We start from the raw sequence: 25,101 nt of genomic DNA, 5'->3' as shown, positions 1-25,101 counted from the left end.
GTCATAGCAATGAGTTCAGCCTTTTGAGCTGAAACAGATGGGTTTAAAGGTCCTGCTTCTATCACATTCTGTGCAGTCACGATAGCGTATCTGGATTTTCGAATTCCATTCTCTATACTCGAGCTGCCATCAGTGTAGAACTCCAGGTCAGCTTTTTCAAGAGGTCTGTCTCTCAAATTTGGTCTTGAAGAATAAACAGTTTCCAGTGTTTGCAAACAGTCATGCTCAAGATCTGGTGTGTCACCCATAGATGGCAACAGTGTTGCTGGATTTACATTGGGAGAAATGGCTAATTTTATTTCACGCGTATCTAGAAGGATGGCCTGATATCGAGCCATTCGTCCCAGAGTTAACCAGTTCCCTCCTTTCTGTTCCAAGACTGTAAGTACCGCATGAGGAATATATACAATCATTTCATGGCCTAGGGTTAATTTTTCAGCTTCTTGTATTAGCAGACAGGTAGCAGCAACAGCCCGGAGACAAGCAGGCCATCCACATGACACAAAGTCTAATTTTTTTGAAAAATATGCCACTGGTCGTTGCCAGCTACCCAATTTCTGTGTTAAGACTCCCACGGCTACCCCACCTCGGTCATGCACAAAAAGGGAAAAAGGCTTACTCATGTCCGGTAGTCCTAAGGCGGGTGCTTCAATGAGAGCCTGCTTTAACTGGCAGAATGCTTGCTCACACTCTTCAGTCCATTCGAGTACCTTTTCATCTCCGTGTGTTGCCTCATATAGAGGTTTTGCAATAACCCCAAAATTTGGAATCCAAATCCTGCAAAAACCTACTGTACCTAAAAATCCTCGTAGTTGTTTCTTTGTTATTGGGGGTGCCAGCCAGCATATAGCTTCTTTTCTTTCAGGCAACAGGGCTCTCTGACCAGGCTGTAATTCAAATCCCAAATATGTGACTTTCTGGGATATGGGCTGCATCTTTAAGCCTGCCGACTTAAAGGCATCCAGTTCTTCCAAATGACTCTGCACCACCTCAGGATCTACGCATGGAAGTCTGGCGCCTTGCTGCTGCCTCTCTACAACCCCAGTGAGAGACTTGTCGTGCCCCTCGCTTAGGAACACTGAGGCAAAGAACTCGTTGAGGAGTTCAGCCTTGTCCTCTCTATCTGTCACCAATTGCTTCTGCCCATTTAGCAGGGGTCCTATTCCTCCCTGGGCCTTCCTTTTACTCCCAATATATCTAAAAAACAATTTCTTGTTGTCCTTTACTTGGGTTGCCATCCTCAGCTCCATGGTAGCTTTGGCCCGCCTAACTGCCTCCCTACAAGCACGAGCAGAGGAGGTATATTCATCTTTAGTGATCTCACCCTGTTTCCACTTTTTATGTGCTCCCCTTTTGGCCCTTAGGCTGCCCTGGATTTCTCTGGTCAGCCATGGAAGCCTCCTGGCCCCTTTCCCTCTTTTGCCTCGCTCGGGGATCGTCTTGCTTTGTGCCCAAAGGATCGTTTCCTTTAGGCACAGCCACCCTTCTTGGGCACCCATCCCATCAAAACTCCTACTCTGCAGTGCTTCCTTGACTAATCGCCTGAGTGCAATGAGATCAGCTTTCCTAAAGTCTAGCACTTTCACCCTACTAGTTACCTTACCCACTCGCCGTCTTATGTTGAATTCTATCATAAGGTGATCACTGTCTCCCAGATAGCTACCGATTTGGAGGTCCCCTATCATGTCATCTCCCGTTGCCAATACCAGATCCAGTATGGCATTCCCCCTAGTGGGACCATACACCTCCTGTGTCAGGTGGAGGTCCTGTACACAAGTTAGAAACCTGCGTGAGCGATGGGACCTTGCTGTCTGCGTCTCCCAGCAGATGTCCGGGTAGTTTAGGTCCCCCATGACTACCGCCTCTTTAGCTTTTATGGTCTCCGAGAGTTGCCTCAGGAGCCCTGCATCTATTTCTTCCCCTTGGTGTGGGGGTCTGTAACAGACCCCTACCACCAAATCCCTTTCTCCTTGCCCCCCATGTAGCCTAACCCACAATCCTTCTACTTCCTCAGCCTCGGATTCTGTCTTGATGAGGGTTGATGTATATTGCTCACTGACATAAAGTGCAACCCCCCCCCTTTCTTCCCCGACCTGTCCTTTCTGTACAATCTATAGCCCTCAATATGTACCGCCCAGTCATGGGATGAATCCCACCAGGTCCGGATGGGCTCCATCCGAGGGTGCTGAAGGCACTGGCCGACGTCATTGCAGAGCCACTGGCGGGAATATTCGAATGCTCGTGGCACACAGGCCAAGTCCCGGAGGACTGGAAAAGGGCTAACGTGGTCCCCATTTTCAAAAAGGGGAGGAAGGAGGACCCGGGCAACTATAGGCCGGTCAGTCTTACCTCCATCCTTGGTAAAGTATTTGAAAAAATTATCAAGGCTCACATTTGTGAGAGCCCGGCAGGACAAATTATGCTGAGGGGAAACCAGTATGGGTTTGTGGCGGGCAGATCGTGCCTGACCAACCTAGTCTCTTTCTATGACCAGGTTACGAAACGCCTGGACACAGGAGGAGGGGTGGATGTCGTATACCTGGACTTCAGGAAGGCCTTCGATACGGTATCCCACCCCATACTGGTGAACAAATTAAGAGGCTGTGATGTGGATGACTGCACAGTTTGGTGGGTGGCGAATTGGCTAGAGGGTCGCACCCAAAGAGTCGTGGTAGATGGGTCGGTCTCGACCTGGAAGGGTGTGGGCAGTGGGGTCCCGCAGGGTTCGGTCCTTGGACCGATACTCTTTAATGTCTTCATCAGCGACTTGGACGTGGGAGTGAAATGTACTCTGTCCAAGTTTGCAGATGACACAAAGCTATGGGGAGAAGTGGACACGCCGGAGGGCAGGGAACAGCTGCAGGCAGACCTGGATAGGCTGGACAAGTGGGCAGAAAACAACAGGATGCAGTTCAACAAGGAGAAATGCAAAGTGCTGCACCTAGGGAGGAAAAATGTCCAGCACACCTACAGCCTAGGGAATGACCTGCTGGGTGGCACGGAGGTGGAAAGGGATCTTGGAGTCCTAGTGGACTCCAAGTTGAACATGAGCCGGCAGTGTGACGAAGCCATCAGAAAAGCCAATGGCACTTTATCGTGCATCAGCAGATGCATGACAAATAGGTCCAAGGAGGTGATACTTCCCCTCTATAGGGCGTTGGTCAGACCGCAGTTGGAGTACTGCGTGCAATTCTGGGCGCCACACTACAAGAAGGATGCGGATAACCTGGAGAGGGTACAGCGAAGGGCAACTCGTATGGTCAAGGGCCTGCAGACCAAGCCCTACGAGGAGAGACTAGAGAAACTGGACCTTTTCAGCCTCCGCAAGAGAAGGTTGAGAGGCGACCTTGTGGCTGCCTATAAGTTCATCACGGGGGCACAGAAGGGAATTGGTGAGTATTTATTCACCAAGGCGCCCCCGGGGGTTACAAGAAATAATGGCCACAAGCTAGCAGAGAGCAGATTTAGACTGGACATTAGGAAGAACTTCTTCACAGTTCGAGTGGCCAAGGTCTGGAACGGGCTCCCAAGGGAGGTGGTGCTCTCCCCTACCCTGGGGGTCTTCAAGAGGAGGTTAGACGAGTATCTAGCTGGGGTCATCTAGACGCAGCACTCTTTCCTGCTTATGCAGGGGGTCGGACTTGATGATCTATTGAGGTCCCTTCTGACCCTAACATCTATGAATCTATGAATCTTTTTCCTGGAAACACGATACCCTTGTTGACCCAGAAAATTAAGGAGGCAAATTGTTCCTTCCAGGCAGCTTGCTTCAGTGGTGGCTGTTAAAAGCAAGTCATCTACATATTGCAAAAGAGCACAGGACAGTGGCAATTCTAGCCTGTGTAAATCCTTGCTTAATGCATTGCCAAATAAGGTTGGGCTGTTTTTAAATCCTTGGGGTAAAACAGTCCAGCACAACTGAGTCTTAATGCTAGTATCTGGGTCTTCCCATTCAAATGCAAATATTTCCTGAGATCCCTTCTCTACCGTTATACAGAAGAAAGCATCTTTTAAATCAATAACCGTAAACCAATTATGATCTGGGTTCAAAGCAGATAGCAAGGTGTACGGATTAGGCACGGCCGGGTATATACTCACAACCACTTTATTTACAGCTCTCAAGTCTTGGACGAAACGATATTCATTACTCTTAGGCTTCTTCACAGGCAAGATGGGTGTGTTAAAAGCTGATGTACATTCACGGAGAAGGCCATACTCCAGGAACCATTCAACTAACGGCTTTAGTCCTTTCCTGGCTTCCATCCGCATTGGATATTTTTTCACACATGGAGGCTGGGCCCCTGGCAAAAGTTGAATCTTCACAGGGTCAGCATTTTTAGCCTTCCCGGGTCAGTGACCTGCCCATACCCATGGAACAACAGCATCGAGCAGGGGTTGAGGAATATCCGGTGTACTCTCCTCTTGGAGAAGGCTGAGAAGGCAAGCCTGTAAATGCCACCCCTTTTCAGGAGGCACTGTTAAAAACATTTGCCCATCCTGGAACGACAACGTAGCTTGCAGTTTACAGAGGAGGTCTCTCCCTAAAAGGGGAACGGGGCAGTTTGGCATGTACAAGAATTGATGGGTAACTTCGGCCTGCCCAATATTACAGGTCATTGGCTGTAGGAAGGATCGTGTTACTGCCTTCCCTGTAACCCCTACCACCGGCACAGTCTTTTTACTTAAAGGTTTCAGTTTTTGAGTTAAGACAGAATGGGCAGCACCTGTATCTACGAGAAAATCTACCAATTCATCTCTGTCCCCTAGTTGCATTTTAAACAGAGGCTCGTCAGGGGACACTGGGATCTGGGTTATCTTTCCCTCCTGGGCCTCCGGTCCCCTTCAATCTGAATCCCTTCCAAAAGCGAACAATCCACTGCTCTCCTCTTTCTTCTTTTCACCTTCCCCAACTTTTCGATAAGGGCATTCCCGCTTCCAATGTCCTTTTCGTTTGCAAAAGGCACATTGATCTTTCTCTAATGGACCCCGTCTCTGCGGCTGTCTCCAGGATCCCTCATCTCTAGGTTTTCTCGTGATTGCAGCTGCCACTAGGGCTGCCTGCATTTTTATCTTTCTCTCCTCTTTCTTGTCCTGTTTCTTTTCCTGAACACTTTCTCGGTTAGTAAATACTTGGTAAGCAATGTCTACTAGTTGGGAAATAGGCATACCTGTTGCTCCGTCTGCCTTCTGCAACTTCTTTCTAATGTCTGGTGCACTCTGAGCCATAAAGATCATATTTACCACGCGAGCGTTCGATGCATCCTCCGGATCCTCACGAGTGTATTGTCTGAAAGTATTGTAAATTCTTTCCAAAAAAGCACTCGGGGTCTCATTAGCCTCCTGTCGAATCTCATACACCTTACTGATATTTTGAGGTTTTTTCACAGCATCTCTCAATCCTCGGAGGATATATTCTCAATAGGCACGGATGGAGGTCATATCTTGGTCTGGTTTCCAATCTGGCTCCTGGATGGGGACGTGATCGTCTCTATTTCCTTGCAGGTTCCCTGCAATGATTTCCTTTTCCACGTACTCACGAGCTTTGTTCACTACCATTCTCCTTTCCTCTGGTGTCAACAAGATATCTAGAAGAGACTGAACATCTGCCCAAGTTGGGTTATGGGTTTTGAAAATCGTTTTAAACTGGTTCTGTACCTTTTCAGGATTCTCTCTCAAGCTGGGGTTATTGTTCTTCCAATTATACAAATCTGAGGTATTAAAAGGAATGTGCACAAAGGTTCGACGGTAGGTTGGCTCACCGTCATCTTCGAGAGGCCCGGGTACCACTTGTTCTCTTAGGAGAAATACCCCATTTCCCTTCCCACGGCCAGAATCAGATTCCCTGTGATATTTTCCCTTAACCCCGGAGTCTGCTTCTAACTGTACTCTCCATCCTCCTCCCGGGCTTATATCAGGAGAAGTCGGGGAGTTTGGAGATTGCCAAACACCTGACGGCCATGGTTGGCGCTGTTCCAGATCTCTATGTCGGGGGGTATTTACAACTTCTGCCTCAGGGGGGGAAGAAGCAGGAAGAGCAGATGCCAACGAGGAATCAGATGAATCAGGAGGAGGAGGAAGAGGATAAGGTAAAGGCAACACAGGGGGAAGAGCCTCCGGCTCCGGACAGTCCAGGACAGGATTTGCAGCTGGTCGAGCCACAGCCATCTCACAGATCCCAACCCCCTCCCCCAATCCACATTCCTCCAAAACTTTTTTATCTCTACAAAGAGACATAAACGCTTGCGCATACATCAATTCCTCCCATTTACCATTCTGCCGGCAGAACAAAATCAATTGTAAGATGGTATTATAATTAACACTTCCCTCCCAAGGCCAATATTCTTTATCATCTAGCTGATAGCGTGGCCACGCAGTTTCACAGAAGAATTTAGCTTTCTTCTTAGTCATAGCATCCTCACCAAACTCTGCCCAATGTCTCAATACACAAGAGAGGGGGGTACATTTCCTAACCTTACTGTTAATAGTACCCATTTCAGGACTGCCTTCCCGGTTCTAACCGTCCGACTTACCTGGGATCCAGGGATCTGTTTTTAGTCCTTGTCCTCACAGGGGAAAAAATCACTGGTCTTGGACTCGGGCCAGACAGAATACTTACAGAGATAATCCCAGGCAGACGTACTGACGGTAGGCCTTATGCCCTTTCTACCCTCTCACCCAGGTGCCTGTTACTGATACTTTCACTCTATGGCATTGCACCGTTAGGCTACTGCCGCCTCAGCGATCCAGCTCCTCCTGAAACAAAAGTCTCACCGGGAAAAGAAATCCCGGGGCGCGCTCGACTTTTGATAAGAAAAAGCAGATAAACTGGTCGTCAGTTAGTCCGGGCAAAAATATCTACGGCAGTCCCATCTGGGGTGCCAAAAACTGTTAGGCCCCAGCTCAAGTCTGGGTTCGTGCCCGGTATGCAAAGGCCAATAAAGATACCAGGGGTGAAAGTATAAAAAAGATTTATTGCTAGCAATAAAAGGTGCAAGCGGAATAATTTCACAAGACAAGCACAAGCACATTCAATACTGAGCCCCTTATATACCAGAGGTTGAATCTTCATAAGCATCCTTGGTTGCTAATTGGTTATAAAGGAATGACGCAAGGAGTTCTTTACTGAGCATGTCTCTATACCTGTGTTTTAGCTATGTATCTCATTAACGTACATATATGTTCCATTAGCATATATCTTCCCCGCCTCGGGGTGTGATTTTTAGTATTATAATGAGCCCTTTGTTCCAGTACCTCTGATTCTGTTTTTTGTTTTCAGGTTTCCTCTATCTAAGACTGTCTGCTCCTTATCATTGCAGATGGGCATTCGACACATAACATTCACTTTTGCTTAGGCTTTGCATAGTAGTTTCTAGGTCAAACCTTACATTAGTAATGTTTCTTTAAAATATAGCCAGCTCTCCTGGACTACTTTCCCCCTCAGACTTGCCTCATTAGGGCATTGTGCCCATCAGTTCCCTAAAGGAGTCAAAGTCTGCTTTTATGAACTCCCGGTCCTTAGTTTCCTGGCCTCTTTTCTTCCTTTCTTCAGGATCCTGAACTCAATCATCTCATGGCTGCTGCTGCCCAAGTTGCCATCTACTACCAGTACTTCCCTGTTTGTGAGCAGTAGGTCAAGAAGAGTATGGCCCCTCATTAGACTCTCCAACACTTGCCCCAGGAAGTTGCCCCCAACACTCTCAAAAAACTTCCAGGATTGCCTCTGCACTGCTGTATTGCACTCTTAGCAGGTGCCAGGTTGATTGAAGGCCTCCTAAAGAACCAGGACCTGTGATTAGGAAACTTCTGCTAGCTGTTTGAAGGAAGCCTCATTTACTTCATCCTCCTCATCTGGTGGTCTACGACAGAGGTTCACCATGACATCACCCTTGTTGCTCTCTCCTCTGACCCTAACCCAGAGACTTTCAATAAGTCTGCCTGAAGTTGCATACAGGAGCTCTGAGCAATAATACAGCTCTTTAAATCAAGTGCAATCTTCCTCCCCTTCTTCCAAGCCTGTCCTTCCTGAAGAGTTTGTACTCATCCATGACAGTACTCCAGTCATGCAAGCTATCCCACCAAGTCTCTGTTATGCCAGGCACATCATAGTTTTGGGATTGTGTGAGGACTTCAATTCTTCCTGCTTGTTTCCCAGGCTCCATTCATTTGTTTACAGACACTTGAGTTATCTAGCTGATCACCATACTTTGTCAGAAAGAATGAGGCAGTCTCCCCTGTTGCTTTCTCTTGCTTGTGCTTCCTCCAGGTAACCCACTTCCCCCCTTTCCTCAGAGCTTTGGTCTCCATCCCTTGGCAAACCTAGTTTAAAGCTCTCATCACTAGGTTAGTAAGTGTTTCTGTGAAGATGCTCTTCCTCCTTCATCAGGAGAGTTTCTCTTGTAACTTCTTATATTAAATGAAATATGACTTTAATATGTTCTTCTTTCTGTTGTTTTCCTAGCAGGGTGGAGACCACATGCTGATTCAGAGTCTCTCTTGCCTCCCTTCCTAGTCACACTGTAATTAGCTGTTTGTATCTTATAGTGGAATGTAAATGAATCTACCTTCAGCTCTCTACATAGACTTGAAAAGTATTTAGGCTGTGTTACACAATTAGTTTTAATGCGCTAAAATATGTGATAATCGCAGGTCTGAAAATAATTTGTGCACAGATTGAGAGCAAAACGCAGAATCAGAATCATAGAAAGTTAGAGCTGGAAAGGACTCTGGAGGTCATGTAGCCCAATCCCCATCTTAAGGTAGGATCATGCCTGCTGAAACTGTCCTAACAAGCATTTGTCTAACCTGGTCTTAAAAACAATAAAAAACAGGTTGGCTATATGTATATAAAGTCCGAGTTAGAAGTATTTTAAAATACAAAGATAAGTTATGCATAGATGTTTGTTTGATGAAACATATGCACAATGCAGAGAACACCCCATATTTAAAGAAAAGGCAGAGTTAATAATCAGTCTTGTACAGGGTTCAGACAGCAAATGTATGTTTGGGCATACTTTTGCTGGTGTAGTTTTTCAGCATGATGGGAGAATTTGGAGCAAATTTGGTCCATGGCTTGTTTATATGTGAAATTACATTTAGTTGGTGTATAAATTCTGTCAGTTCATGTTTACAAGGTTAGTACATTTTACTAACATAATATTTTTGTATCCAGATATTTCGGTTCAAACCTGAAATGTATTTGTAATTTGGCTGTAGACAGGATAGCAAACTTTTTTTTCAGGGGAGGGAAATGTGTGAATTTAACTATTAAAGAAGGAGAGGTGGGGAGTCTTAGTGGTAGGATGAATACAGGAGAAGTTGTATAATGTGCTGCAGTGGGAAGTGCAGTCTGTCTTATGTGTGAAATGAACAATTGTGACCTAATTAACAAATTACAGAAACCTTTATTCACTAGTGACAGTCCGATAATTACAAAGATACTTATAATGCATCTGTTTGCAGCATGTCTGTGGTGACATGTCTGCGGCACCACAAACCTCGTGGCCCCACTCATTTGGACACGGCCTGCATGTTTATCTGTATCAAGGCTGTTTTAATACATAGAATAAATAATTATAGAATCATAGAATCATAGGAGTAGGGTTGGAAGGGACCTTGTAGATCTTCAGGTCCGACCCCTTGCCTGGGCAGGAAGAAAACTGGGCACAAATGACCCCAGCCAGGTAGGCATCAAGCCGCTTCTTAAAGACCCCCAGGGTAGGAGCCAGCACCACTTCCCTTGGAAGTTGGTTCCAGATCCCAGCCGCCCTAACTGTGAAGTAGTTCTTACGGATGTCTAATCTAAACCTACTCTCCAACAACTTGTGGCCGTTATTCCTTGTTATCCCGAGGGGCGCTAGGGGAAACAAGGTCTCCCCCAAACCCTTCTGGTCCCCCCTAGTGAGTTTATAGATGGTCACCAGGTCCCCCCTCAGCCTTCTCTTAAGAAGGCTGAACAGGTTCAGGTCCCGTAGCCTCTCATTGTAGGGTCTGCCCTGCTGTCCTCGGATCATGCGGGTGGCCCTCCTCTGGACCCTCTCAATGTTGTCCACATCCCTCTTGAAGTGGGGTGCCCAGAACTGGACACAGTACTCCAGCTGTGGCCTGACCAGTGTCGTGTAGAGGGGGAGGATCACTTCCTGGGACCTACTTGAGATGCACCTGTGGATGCACGATAGGGTCTGGTTGGCCCTGCTGACCGTGACCTCGCATTGTCAGCCTATGTTTATCTTGGAGTCAATAATGACTCTAAGATCCCTTTCTGCCTCTGTGCTCTCAAGAAGGGAGTTTCCCATCTTATAAGTGTGCTGCTGGTTACTACTGCCCAAGTGCAGCACCCTGCACTTGTCTGTATTGAAAAGCATCCTGTTTTTGTTAGCCCACCCCTGCAACCTATCCAGGTCTCTCTGCAGTCTTTCCCTCCCTGCTAACGTGCCCACCTCACCCCAAATTTTGGTATCATCAGCAAATTTGAACAGATTGCTTTTCACCCCATCGTCCAAATCGCTGATAAAGAAATTGAACAGCACAGACCCAAGGACCGAGCCCTGGGGGACTCCGCTGCCCACTTCCCCGCAGGTCAAATATGACCCGTCCACCACCACCCTCTGAGTACGACCCTTCAGCCAGTTCACAATCAATCTGACTGTGTAGGCATCAATGCCACAGTCGCCTAGTTATTTAATGAGGATGGGGTAGTCGACAGTGTCAAAGGCCTTGCTGAAGTCCAGAAAGACTATATCCATGGCGACACCTGCATCCAATGCCTTTGTGACCTGATCAGGCAATCAGGTTGGTCTGACATGACCTGCCCCTAATGAAACCGTGCTGGTTGCCCTTGAGCAGCATCCCCGATGCCGGCCCATCATAGATGTGCTCCTTGATGATCTTCTCAACGAGTTTCCCCACGATTGAGGTAAGACTGACGGGCCTATAGTTGCCCAGGTCCTCTCTCCTCCCTTTTTTAAAGATGGGGACCACATTGGCTATCTTCCAATCATCTGGAACCTGGCCTGAGCACCACGAGCACTCGTAAAGCCATGCCAAGGGCTCTGCAATAACCCCTGCTAGATCCCTCAACACCCTGGGGTGGAGAGCATCTGGACCTTCTGACCTAAACACGTCCAGCCCCTCCAGAAGCACTCTAACCCGGTCCTCCTCAACCTTAGGTCTTGAGGCGTTCCCTTCGAGTCTGTCTTGAATCACGGTGGGAGAGTCCTGGTCCCTGCACAAGAAAATTAGCATGATCCTCTTGGCTCTCACCCAGTTATGTTTGTACTTTGCATATTCCTTGTTAATTTCTGCTTTTCATTTTCACCATTCTTTATACAGATTGAGCTTCCTGTCTGACACTGTCATCTTTTTGCATTTTGCTTCCATTTTTACCCATTTAGCACTGCTGTGCTATCTTCATGCTATGCATGCATGCCTAGCTTTCCTTCTGGAGAAATATTGATTTTTTTTTTTTTTTTCCTTTTAACAGGATGTTCTACTAAATTTAGTACTCCACCCAAGGGTTGAAAGGTGCAGTACCAAGAGAGGCAGTCCAGGCTGGTAGTTCATTATACATGCCAAAATTCAGAGTCCCCATTATATTCCATATGTTTACTTCATCTTTTCATATATATTTAGAGGGACTCTATCACTGTTTAAGAGCTTGAGACATATTTCCGGTTTTTTCTTGTCTCCTTCCTTGTGAGGATGATCATACTGTTAGATTATTTTTGTGCTGCTAGATGTTACAGAATTGTAATTTTCCATATTTTTGGTGCTTCAGAAGCATTGCCATTGGACTCTGCATGCTGATGAAAAGGGGCCATCAGATATGTCTGAATCTCAAGTGCTTAAACCAGAAGAAAAAACTAAAACTAAAACTGAGAACAACTTAAATACTGCTCCCCCCATGGGTCTACCTTTTGAGATGTACATGTGTTCCAAGGAACTGGGATCTTGGTTTTATTGAGTACCAGTGAGTTGGAATCTCAATCTAGAGTCTGCAGAAGTCTATAAAAAGATTTCCACTGATTTCAGTGGGCTTTAGCCCAGGCTCTAGATGCCAAGAGAACTACTTTCATCTAGTTAAGTATGTTCATCAAGTTAAAGCAAGTTTAAACCTTTTCAATAGTGTGATGAGGTGCCAGATTTTGGCACCTCATCATATGTGCCTGTATCACTCAATTAATGTTTTGCTTGGGAACATCAGTTCCTGTCACTGGGTCTGATCTTTTCAACACTTAACTACCAAGTATAGCCCAAATGCCTCTGGGTGTGGTACAGCTAATAATTATGCCTGATTGTAAATGTTGCCAGGATAGAGCTGTTTGTTACCTAGTATAGGACTGTGTGATTTTAACAGGCCAGAAAATATCTACAATGGATATAAGATAGCTTAAGAAAATGTTGCTATTTTGTTCTGAAGTAGAAGAGGAAGTTCTTACACTGGGACAACATGCTTGCTATTTATTATTTTGGACTTGTCAATCTGTGACAATTTGTTTTGGCCCAGAACAAGAAACAATGGTCTCAAGTTGCAGCAAGGGAATTTTGGGTTAGATATTTGGAAGAATTTTCTAAGTTGGAGGGTAGTAAAACACTGGAACAGGTTACCCAGAGAGGTTGTGGACTCTCCATCCTTGAAGGTTTTTAAGAGGTGATGCTCCCCCTCTATGTAGCATTAGTCAGGCTGCAGTTGGAGTACTATGTCCAGTTTTGGGCGCCACACTTCAAGAGGGACACAGAGGATCTGGAAAGGGTTCAGAGGAGGACCACCCACATGATTTATGGTCTCCGTAAAAGGCCCTACGAGGAGAGTTTGAGAGATCTGGATCTCTTCAGCCTATACAAAAAACAGCTGAAGGGTGAACTTGTGGCCATCTGTAAATTTATCAGGGGAGGACAGCAGGGAATTGGGGATGCAATGTTTACCAGAGCGCCCCAGGGAGTAACTAGGAATAATGGGTGCAAACTAGTGGAGAGTAGATTTAGGTTAGACATTAGGAAGAATTGGCCAGAGTCTGGAATGGACTTCCAAGAGAGGTGGTGCTGTCACCTAACTTGGAGGTCTTCAAGAGGAGGCTTGACAATCATCTGGCTGGGGTCGTCTGACCTCGGTTCTCTTTCCTGCCAGGGGCAGGGGGTTGGACACAATGATCCATTGGGTCCCTTCTGACTCTATAATCTATGAATCTAAGACCTGGCTAGACAAAGCCTTGGCTGTGATGATCTAGTTGGGGATTGGGCTAAATGACCTCCTCAGCTCCCGTCCAATCCTAAACTTCTATGATTCAAAGGGTGACTATTCAAATCCAGCATTCAACCTCTCTCCTTTTGGTACATTTCAGAGAGAAATTATTGTAACAGACTGTCACAGGTAACTTACATAAAGTAGATTTGCATGAATTGCTGTCTATACATTTGGTAGATATAAAAATATTTTCATTTTTATTGTAAGTCAAATGCAAAAAGGGGTTGTGGGGTAAGGTTTTCAAGAGAAAGGCTCCGTGCATTATCGAGATTCAAACCCTGATTTAGATCACAAGTGAAAATGAGTTTGCTAATATTTCTAGTTCCTACTAGGTAATAACATTTTAGAGTAATTTGTTATGAAATATGATGTATTTGTTTCAGTAAAGGCCAGTACAAAAATAGTAGGGGAGGTGCAGAGCAAAAGGGAAGTACATTACACAGCAACTGCCTGCATTATTCTTGCCTTTGGACAGGATAATTAAGCCCCTGGCACATGTTCGTTTAATGGGATGATGGGATCTGTTCAATCATGCCTCCTGCTGTGCCATATGTGCCTAGGAGGAAGTGCAGTTTTGTGATGGGAGATCATATTGCAATCACACCATTGCTACTTGCCACTGCAAGGGGATCCTGGATTTATGATGTGCAAGAGATTAACTGACAAGTTGGCCTGGGGCTGACCATCAGCCAATTGTTGGCTCCTACCATAGGATCACACTGGGTCTCAAACTGGCTCTGATGCAGTCCAGGAGCCAACAATCATCTGTTTGTCAGCACCAGCCTTGGGACTCAAACTGGCCACGGTACGGTCTGGGGCTGGTGCTGACAATTGGCTGATGGTTGGCCTGGGACCCAGACTGCACTGGAATCAGTTTGAGCTGTGGGCTGTGGGTGGGCTGTCAGGTGTAGGGGGATCAGAGACTCCTGGTGAGGGGAGCCAAAGAGCTTCCCCTCCTGAAGACTTTAAATACTGCCAGTTTAGGTGGCTTCTGAAGCTTTTTACCCCTGAACTGGTTGCATTTTAACACCTTTTAAGTGACTTAAAGCACTTATTGTTTGGTTTAACATTATGCCACTTTAGGGCAGAATTATCTCCATTCTGCCCAGTTTTGTTCCTGTTCTATTACTGTGTGGCCACTTCCCACAGTATTCCATCCAAATGGAAGTCCTCTAGTGTCACAGAATGCAGTCACCTCTCTCGATTCAGAGTGAATGGGAACACCGGGTGCAGGAGGCATGGTGCTTTGCCCCCTAGCAAAGTCAGGTAGAGTGAGTGCTGTAGCCCTAGAGTGCCCAATGTATGGTGTCTCCTGCTGCCAACCAGACTGGATGTTCCTACTGGCAGTGATGCCAGGGGTCAGTGCCACCTGAACTCTAGATTAAAAAGGATAAAGTTGGAGGCCAGTTAGTCTTACCTTGATCCTGGGTAAGCCTTTTGAGAGAATCATCCTGGAGCATGTCCACGAGGGAACAGCAGGGGAGGTTATGCTTAGGGGAAACCAACATGGGTTCATTAGAGGCAGGTCCTGCCAGACCAACCTGGTGGCCTTCTATGACCAGGTCACAAAATCCTTAGATGAAGGGGTAGCAGTGGACGTAGTCTTTCTAGATTTCAGGAAGGCCTTTGACACTGTCTCTCACCCCATTCTCATTAAAAACTAGGGGACTGTGGTGCCGACACCTACACAGTCAAATGGGTCACTAACTGGCTGGAGGGCCACACCCAGAGGGTGGTGGTGGATGGGTCATTTTCAACTTGGAGGGATGTGGGCAGTGGGGTCCCCCAGGGCTCAGTCCTCGGACCCGTGCTGTTCAACATCTTCATCAGTGACTTGGACGAGGGGGTAAAAAGCATCCTGTTCAAATTTGCTGACAACACTAAGATGTGGGGGCTGTGGGCACACTAGAAGGGAGGAAAAGGCTGCAATTGGACCTAGACAGGTTACAGGGGTGGGCAGATGAGAACAGGATGGGTTTCAACACTGACAAGTGCAAGGTGCTGCACCTGGGGAGGAAGAACCAGCAGCATACCTACAGGCTGGGGAACTCCCTTCTCGTCAGTGCACAGGCAGAAAAGGATCTTGGAATCATTATTGATGCCAAAATGAACATGGGCTGATGGTGTGGGGACGCTGTCAGGAAGGCCAACCGTACCTTGTCGTGCATCCACAGATGCATCTCAAGCAGGTCCAAGGTGGTGATCCTCCCCCTCTGTGTGACACTGGTCAGGCCGCAGCTGGAGTACTGCCTCCAGTTCTGGGCGCCGCACTTCAGGAAGGATGTGGACAACATTGAGAGGGTTCAGAGGAGCGCCACCCGCACGATCAAGGGGCAGCAGGGCAAACCCTATGAGGAGAGGCTGTGGGACCTGAATCTGTTCAGCATCCACAAGAGAAGGCTGAGGGGGGATCTAGTAACCTGTTACAAACTAGTCAGAGGGGACCAGCAGGCATTGGGGGAGTCGCTGTTCCCCTGAGCACTACCAGGAGTGACTAGAAATAATGGTCACAAGCTGGCAAGGGTAGATTCAGACTAGACATCAGGAGGTGCTACTTCACAGTCAGGATGGCTAGGACCTGGAACCAACTTCCAAGTGAAGTGGTGCTGGCTCCTACCCTGGGGGTCTTTAAGAGGAAGTTAGACGAACACCTCGCTGGGGTCGTTTGACCCCAGTACTTTTTCCTGCCATGGCAGGGGGTTGGACTTGATGATCTGCTCAGGTCCCTTCCGACCCCACCAACTATGAAACTGGGCTATGGAGCTCAAGTGGTGCCCAGCCAGCTAGCAGCTCGGCTGGTAGGGCATAGGGCAGCGGGCACTGCCTGAGCTTTGGATCAAAATGGATTGGGCCACTCAGAGCTAGTGATCTCTCTAGTTTCACTGAAACTGATGCAACAGCTCTGTCCTGAGAGTGGTGCCACCAGGCTTTAGCCCTGACAGCCCTGCTCTCAGTTCAGAGACACTGTGTCAGTTTCAGCGAGACCAGAGAGTGCCAAGGAAGCTGCTTCCCCAGGTCTTTTTGGTTTTGATGAAACTGACACAGTGGGTTTGCAGTGGGAGTGTGGCCACCAGGTTTAAGCCCTTGCAGCCCTGTTCTCAGCGCTGAGCCACCGCAATGAGACCAGAGAGCCCCAGGGAAGCAGCTTAACACCATAAAGCTGTGACAGGTCTGCACTGACAGCAGGGCTCCCAGGTCTTAAGCCCAACAGCCTGGATCTCAGTGCGGTGCTCCTGTGTCAGTTTCAGCAAGACAAGAATGTCCCAGGAAAGCTGCTTCCCCAGGTGTCTCTGGTCTCACTGCACCTGACACGGGAGTGGGCCCACTCTCTTCCTGGTTGAAGCAGTGAGCAAGTCCTTCTTGTAGTCGTACCCCTTCCCACTAACACTGCTGTATTAACCCTTCAGTGGGTCCTAGGCAAACAGACTTGTGGGCCCTGGGCTAATCGAGGCCTGCCTCCCAACCCTGGCACTGCTGCCCACAGGGAGCAGGGCTCAGAGACACTGCTAGGAAGCAGCTGCCATGGCAGCGAGGCCAGCGGAGGGGAGGGAAAAAAGGGAAGGGAAGGGAGGCAGATAGGGCCATTTGTGCCACCGCCTCAGAGGGAAGGACTGGGGACCTGTGCAGCTCAGGGCCCTAGGCATGTGCCTAGTTTGCCTATGCATTCATCTGGTCCTGCTCACTAAGCCCCTAGTGGCAAGTCACAGGTGTGCAGGTGAAGGACTGCCAAAGCAGCGTTTTTGCCTTACTGTGTAACAGCTCCACTAAGTTGAACAACACCAAGCTGATTAATATTTGTTTGGCTTACGGTGTAAGGTCTAACAAGGCCCTTACATTTAGAATTTTATACTTCTCTGACTTCAACACCTATGTAGAGCAACATCTAGTTCTCTGTAGATGCCAGAAAGTAGAGAGCAGTATTTAACTCTGGTGAGGGAAGGACAGAGAAACACAATATTTCATAGTAATTTTAATTATTCCATGCTGTCTATCCTAAATAAAGCGTTGCTCATATCTTTATAACTGAGATCCATTATGTGAAGTTTAGAGGTGTCTGAACAGAACTCTGGAACTTTAGTTAAGTTTGCACTGAATTCAGAGGCAAACTTTAAAACTGATCCTGATTTGTATAATAGGCTGAATCTAAACAAGAAATAATGGCCACGAGCTAGCAGAGAGCAGATTTAGACGGGACATTAGGAAGAACTTCTTCACAGTTCGAGTGGCCAGGGTCTGGAACGGGCTCCCAAGGGAGGTGGTGTTCTCCCCTACCCTGGGGGTCTTCAAGAGGAGGTTGGATATGCATGTAGCTGGGGTTATCTAGACCCAGCACTCTTTCCTGCCTATGCAGGGGGTTGGACTCGATGATCTATTGAGGTCTCTTCCGACCCTAACATCTATGAATATGAATCTATAAACTGCAGATTCAGTCATTCCCAAATTTGGTGAGAGTTGACATCTGGGTCCTAATTTGAGCTTCGTGCTTGGGAGCCTTCTCTGAAAAAGAATCACCATCAAAAATCTTTTATGTCACTGATTTTAATCAGAAGTTCTCATTGCTTGCACTATGGAGTTCTTTGAAACTGATGATATATCATGGCCCTATGCCACAATTTTGCCTCTTGTACTCTACAGTGAGCTGTCTCATGTTTTTCTGCATTGTGTATGCTCCTCCCTGCACTGGATTGAGGCAATCCAGTACCCTAGATTCACAACCTATGTGATATAAATAGGCAAAGCGATTACACTGATTGAAAATGGGGAAAGAAGTTTTACCATCTTTCAAGCTTACCCATTGTCTTTTGTATCATATCCACTTTATCACAGTAAGTAGACAATAAATGTCAGTAATTTAGCTTCTGTTTCATTTTGGTTATAAACTGCTCTGGTAGCTTCACTTACTGCAGGTTATGAGCAAACACATAAAACAGGTACAACAGATCTGCTGACAAATGCTCGTGACAGCAAGTTTCCGGCCACTCCCTCATTTAAGCCATATAATTGTCATCTGTCCACAACCATAATGCCTCCGTATTTCATTGGCAGCAGAGTTAAGCTCAATGGGGAATTTTTCGCTTTCATGGATGTTGTTGAAAGTTGTCTGTAGACTCAGAGAGGTGCTTCTTGCAGTCAGTTTATGTTCTCAACATTTTTATTACATATACTTTTGAAATGAACCCAAGATTCTGATCTACCACTTGACTCTATGGTCTGGCAGACACTGTGATCTTTTGCCATACTCCTGATTCATTTCAGTGTAAGAAAAAATAAGTTGGAAGCTTAAACTGTTAAAATAGAGGTATTAAACTGGGAGTGATGGGAAAACTTCAGCAAACCTACCCTTGCCTCCATTATAATAACTAAAAAGATTACCTTTATTTCAGAAAAAAATCATATTTAAAAAAAGAGATTCTCAATAGCTTAATTTATGCATAATTGAATTCAGAGTGAATAACTTTAAACTTTAAATTTGTAATGAATCTTCAATTCTTGTTCTCATCCTGATCTCAAATTTCCAATTCAAATTAAGCTTAGTATCTCAGAAATAGATTTATTGTGTTTTGCGATTATAGGCTCCCCATACAATGTTTATCAGAATTAGATACGAGTATTATAGTGTACCATGTAGTTATTCAATAGAGACTTGACTGCTATTTTAGTATTCTAAAAAAGTTATGTTTTAATTTTTGCTTGCCTTCCTGCAATTTCATAAACCAGTATAAGAATAACAATAGGAATGATGTGACAACCTTATTAAAGTATAAAAGCAGAGTAATTTCGTATTGACTTTCATAGGATTTGGTAAAGGTTTTTAAAAAGTAGTTGAAAAGTAATGCATAAGTATGTCTAATTTGTAATTTTCTTTTACATTCTTGTACTATAAAATTGTTGATAATGGGAAAAGGCATAATGATGAAGTTAGTTGATAAGTTTTAATTTTGAGTTCACTCTTACCTTCCAGATTATCAACACCTCAAAGTAGAAGCTGTCTCCCTTCACTTTCCCTTCACTCCCTCTCTTGCTCGTCTTCCCCCTCCCCCACCAACTTCCCTTATTCCTCCTCTGAAAGATGCATATGTACATGCCCTACCCTTCCTCCACCACTCCAAAAATGTTTGTATTTTTCTAGCACAGCGCCAGGCTGCTTTGTGTATTTTGAAGGAACATATATGGGAGCCATATATGTAGAATATCTGGGTGAAACATTTTGACTGATGTTTTTGAAAAAATAGTGAGACACAGATATTTAACTTCGGAAATTTCAGTCCCAAATCGAAGATGACATCAAATTTAACTCCCTCCCCAATAATTAGCCTATATATATGGAAAATTTATCAGTTTGCTATAATTGTAATGATCCAGAACCTAATGATTAGAGACTTGTCTCAAATTCCTTTGCTCCCCTCCCCCTCCCCCCCCCCCCATCTCCTACTACTACAGTAGGGAAGGCAGTGGCAGGGGGAGAGATGACTCGAGGAGTCAGGCAGCCCCCATGCCCTCTGTCCCCACCCCACCATGTCTTCCCCCTGCAACCTGTCCACCCCCTTCCCTCACATTGCCTGCACCCGTGGCCAGGTAGGGGACAGAGATTTCCTGTGCTCTGTGCCCTAGGAGTGAATCCAGCCAAAGTTGAAGCAGTTCCTGGCAGAGGCTGTGGAGGCAGGCAGGAGAGGGCAGAGACCGCAGAGGGTAGGTGGAGGGGGACTGTAGCTTTGACTTGGGCTCAAACTGGAGATGAGGGCTTTTCTTCAGTGGACTTCAGAAAAGATCCCACAGGAAGTCAAGCTAAGGAGGAAAGGAATTAAGGAAAGTTGGCTGTTCCAAAAATGGCCACAAGAGCATATAAAATAAAGATGGGAAACATAGCAGAAAACCTGCTTGATAGGCCTGTGTGAAGTGGCTAGAATTCACTTGGGATTTGGATTTGGCTGATTTGGGGGACAGCGATTTGATTCGGTGATTCGAATCACTGTTCTGAATTGATTCGGCTTATCTGATTTGGAGATTTGGCTGCAACCAAATCAGCTGAATCTCTGAATCATCGCAATCACCCGACTGCTCTCAGTGGCTTCCCCGCCTGCTCTACCAGCTCCCGGCTCTTTAAAAAAAAAAAAAAGCCTGAACTCGCTGGCTGCTGCCAGGCGGGGAGGGAGGGGGGGCAATCCCTGCTGCCCTATGCCACATGGGGGGGCTCTGTCATGAGTTCCCTGACCCCCGCCTGCTCTCTGTCCCCCCCCATGGCTGCCCCACCCACCCCAGCTCCTGGCCCTTTAAAAAAAAAAAAAAGCCCCAATTCACCAGCTGCTGCCAACTCCCACTGCCCTGAGCTGCATGGGGGGCTCTGTCACAAGCCCCCAGAAGCCCTGAGGCTGCTGCAGTAGCCAGTGAGTCTGGGGCTGGGAGAGCAGTGGGGGTCGGGGGCTTATGGCAGAGACCCCCACATGGCATGGGGCAGCATGGGGTAGCAGGGATCACCCCCCCACACCTGGTAGCACATGGTGAGTGGGAGCTTTTTAAAAAAATCTGGGAGCTCAGGCCAGGTGGGGCAGCCATGGGAGGGGGGGGGCTGGGACAGTGGGCGGGGGTTGGGGGATGCACCTGGGGGTTGGAGGAGCAGGCAGGGGACGGGGCCTGGCAGGGTTCTCTCCATGGTCCCCTCCCTCCTCCTCCTCCAGTCCTTCCCTCCAGGGTTGCCCAAATTGCTGAAGCTCTCCAAATCTTTTCCAAATTGATTTGGACAGCTTCGAATCAATTTGGACCTGCCCCCATTGAACTTCATATAGATGATCGTGGGCAGCTTTTGAGCATTCCCCTGACCCCGTCCGAGGGGTGTATCCTCGGAACTTATGCGTCGGGTTGCGCTCCACCCTGAGGGGAGCCCTGACAGTCACCTGCCATGGTTTGATTTTCTATGTTCCTAGAGTGGGGTCCCTCCTGGGGTTTCTCGCTACTCCTGGTATCACCTGTTGGAGGTGTTCTTGGGGCTCCACCTCCCCTACACCCCAACCAAGTGCCAACCTTCCAGGCCGCTGGATGGTGGTTCTTTGGCCTGCTCTTCGGTTCGCCTAATCCCGACGATCACGGGGCATACAATTATCTCTGCCTTCGCACTTGCCCCTTCTCTGAGGCTCTTGCCCAATCTAGCCTGAATCTTTCTCCGTGGCCCTGGACCTGTAGAGGGTCCTTCCTGGGTCCCCATCCATGCACCCTCCAAGATAGGATAGGTCAAAAAAAAGAAGAAAAAAAGAGATAACGAAAGGGTCTGGGTGTATGCTTCTGCCCACCCCACTCACGGGTCCACCGTCTTAAACCTTCTCTGGTCCCCTGACGTCATCCCTCTCTTCCTTGACTGTCCTGCCAATCAAGGTGGTGGGCCCCACCAGCGTGGGGAGAGTCCCTCTCGAGGGGTCTCTGTCTTGCCCCTGCCGGGGCTGTTGGCCTCCCTGGGACATTGCTTGGGGAGCACCCTCGCCCTTCAGAATCCCTGCCGCTTCTGCCACCATTTCCCCACTGCCAGCTTTTAAATCCGCCGGGCGGTGATTTTCTATGATGTCATCTGCCGGTGCCGCCACCAGCCGGCAATAAAAGTGGCTAATAAAACACGCCAGTGGCCCTCCTTGGCGCAGCTCATTCTTCCTTGTGGGAGGTAAGTATTTCTTCTTTTCAGGGCTCTTTCCCCCTTTCCTTGAGTATGTTGCCCCTGCGTTGGGTCCCGCCGTGGGAGGTTGTTCCGCTGCCTCCATTTTGATTTCCCTGGGACACAACCCCCCCTCAAGATGCCTTGGGGTGTTCTGAGATTTTGGTTCGGCTGCCTACCTTGCATCCCTTGTCCTGTCGTCGTCTGGTTTTCAGTGTTTGGTGATTCTTATGTAGTGTGGCAGCTGGATAAAAAATCCGCGACTGCGTTATTTTCTCTGGGGCGATGTATTATTTGGAATTTAAATGGCTGCAGGGCCAAGGCCCACCTGTTTATACATGTGTTATCAATTTTGGCCCTGCTCAGCCACTGTAGAGGTGCGTGATCCATTATGAGTTTAAGTTCCCTCCCCATTAGGTACTAACGCAAATGTTCTAGAGCCCACCGGATCACTAAGCATTCTCTCTCTATTGTCTCATAGTTTCATAGTAGCTAGGGTCAGGAGGAACCTGAACAGATCATCTAGCCTGACCCCCTGCCACAGGCAGGAATGAATGCTGGGTTCACAAGACTCCAGACAGGTGATCGTCCAACCTCCTCTTGAACTTGCCCAAGATAGTGGCGAGGACCACTTCCCTGGGAAGTTGGTTCCAGATTTTGGCCACCCTAACTGTAAAATATTGCCTTCTGATTTCTAACTTAAACCTATTCTCCATCAGCTTATTACTGTTGTTCCTTGTCACCCCAGGTGGTGCTGGGGAGAAAAGGGCTTTACCTATTTGCTGTTGATCTCCCCTGGTGAGTTTGTAGGCAGCCACCAGGTCTCCCCTCAGCCTCCTCTTGCTAAGGCTGAACAGGTTCAGGTCCCTCAGTCTCTCCTCGTAGGGCCTGTCCTTCTGCCCTCTCACCAAGTGGGTGGCCATCCTCTGAACCCTCTCTAGGCTGGCCACATCCCTTTTGAAGTGCGGCACCCAATACTGGACGCAGTACTCCAACTGCGGTCTGACCAAAGTTGCATAGAGAGGGAGTATCACCTCTCTGGACCGGCTTGAGATGCATCTCTGGATGCATGACAAGGTATGGCTGGTCTTGCTGGCTGCGGTCTGGCATTGGCGGCTCATGTTCATCTTGGAGTCAATAATGACTTCAAGATCCCTTTCCGCCTCTGTGCTTTCAAGAGGGGAACTCCCCAGCCTGTGTGTATGCTGTGGATTCCTTCTCCCAAGGTGTAGCACCCTGCATTTATTTATGTTGTCTGCCTCTTATCTATGTTGTCTCCGTGGGCAGTAGCTTACAGCTTGCATATGCCACTGGTCTCTCAAACCCTTCATCTTCTTGGGTCAGGACGGCCCCTATAGCTGTTTCTGAGGCGTCCATCTGCAAGATAAAAGGTTTGTGAAAGTCGGGTGTGTGTATGACTACATTTTCACATAATGCCTTTTTTAGGAGCTCAAAATTAAGTTTCATCACTGAAGTCTAATTTATGGTCCCTGTTTTTCGCCCTTTCAGGGCTTCGGTGAGTGGAGCTACCAATTCTGAGAACCAGGGCATGACTTGCTGATAATAATTAGTCAATCCCAGAAACGATCGCATCTGTTTGCTGTTGCGGGGCATTGTGCAGTTGTGGATAGTTTCCTGTTTATCTGCTAGCGGCTTGATGGTACCTCGCCCTACCAGGAACCCTAAGTATTTTGTCTTTGGGCCAGGGTGCATTTCCATGGGTTTGCCATCATCCCAGTTTTTTGTAGGTTCATCAGGATGGCTCACAGCTCTCTCCAATGTTGGTCTCAGGTCTGGGTAAAGATGACGATATCGTCGATATAGGCCATGGTGTATTCGGTGTGTGGGGCCAGGATCCGGTTCATTAAGTGTTGAAACATTGCAACGGTCCCGTGGAGTCCGAATGGTATCCACACAAACTCGTATAGGCCCCAGGGGGTCCTGAAAGCCGTCTTCACTTCTCTTTTGGCCACAGGTATTTGTCAATACCCTTTGGCCAAATTAAGTGTCGTTATGTAATGCCTATTCCCAACACACTCCACTAATTTGGCTACATGGGGCATTGGGAAGGCGTCAAAGACAGCTACCTCATTGAGGCAACAGTAATCCACTCATAAGTGGAGGGACCTGTCTGGTTTTGGGACAGGGACCAGGGGGCTCCATCAAGGGCTTTGTGATGATCGTATCACCCCTTGTTCTAACATTCATGTGATCTCTTCCCGGACCTCCCCAAGGAGGTGATGCGGTACAGGTCGCCATTTTTCATGTACTATCTTTCCTGGTGGCAAGTGTATCCTATGGTACATACCTTGGGCCCACCCTGGGTCTTCCTGGAAGACATCTCTGAAGCTTCGCACCAGCATCCTCACCTCGCTTCTCTGAGGGGCTGAGAGTTCTTCACTAATCTGAACGTGGTCCTCTGGACAGGCTGTAGGTCCTTCTTTCACCCCTCCTTGTGGACCTAAGTTCACCATCTTGTTCTCAGAGAAGGTAGTCCATCCTTCGGGTTCAAGCCACTCTCTCAGCAGGTTGACATGGTAGATCTGTCTTTCCCGCCTGTGCCCTGGCCTATGGACCTCATAATCTACTGGCCCAACCCTACAGATTATTTCAAAAGGGCCTTGCTACTGCATCAATAGTTTACTAGTAGACGTGGGGAGGAATACCAGGACGCTCTGTCCTGCCCTGAATTTCCTTTCCCGTGCCAGGCCATCATATCTGGTTTTCTGCTGCTGCTGCTGCGCTTCTTGGAGGTTGTTTCTGGCCAAGTCTTGCACTACCTGGAAGCGTCATTGGATTTCCTGTTGGTAATTAGCCGGGGTTCTTGCTGTCCCTGCATTCCGCTCCCAGTCTTCAAGCAATGTTTCCAACAGACCGCGAGGTTGGTGCCCCAGGACAAGCTCAAACGGCGAGTATTTCAAGGAGTCTTGTGGACTACCGGGGCTGTCGGCCTCCCTGGGACGGGACGTTGGCTGGGGAGCACCTTTGCCCTTCAGTGTCCCTGCCACTTCTGCAGCCATTTCCCCACTGCCGACTTCTAAATCTGCCAGGTGGCGGTTTTTTATGACTTCATCAGCTGGCGCCACTGCCACCCGGCAATAAAAGCGGCTGATAAACCGTGCTGGTGGCCCTCCTCGGCGCAGCTCGCTCTTCCCTGTGGGAGGTTAGTATTTCTTCTTTTCAGGGCTCTTTCTCCCTTTCCTTGAGCATGTTGCCCCTGCCT

The 25,101-nt window shown here is 47.6% G+C and overlaps 1 protein-coding gene across 3 annotated transcripts in view; it reads left to right on the top strand.

The window, feature by feature from the left end:
- The window catches only part of DNER (delta/notch like EGF repeat containing), a 366,522-nt gene that overhangs the window by 209,803 nt on the left and 131,618 nt on the right, over positions 1-25,101 (top strand). The gene's annotated exons all lie outside the window — the stretch shown is intronic.

Source organism: Alligator mississippiensis, chromosome 7 (genome assembly GCF_030867095.1).
Source record: "Alligator mississippiensis isolate rAllMis1 chromosome 7, rAllMis1, whole genome shotgun sequence".
Taxonomy (NCBI): domain Eukaryota; kingdom Metazoa; phylum Chordata; order Crocodylia; family Alligatoridae; genus Alligator; species Alligator mississippiensis.
This window is presented reverse-complemented; position numbering and strand designations above follow the sequence as displayed.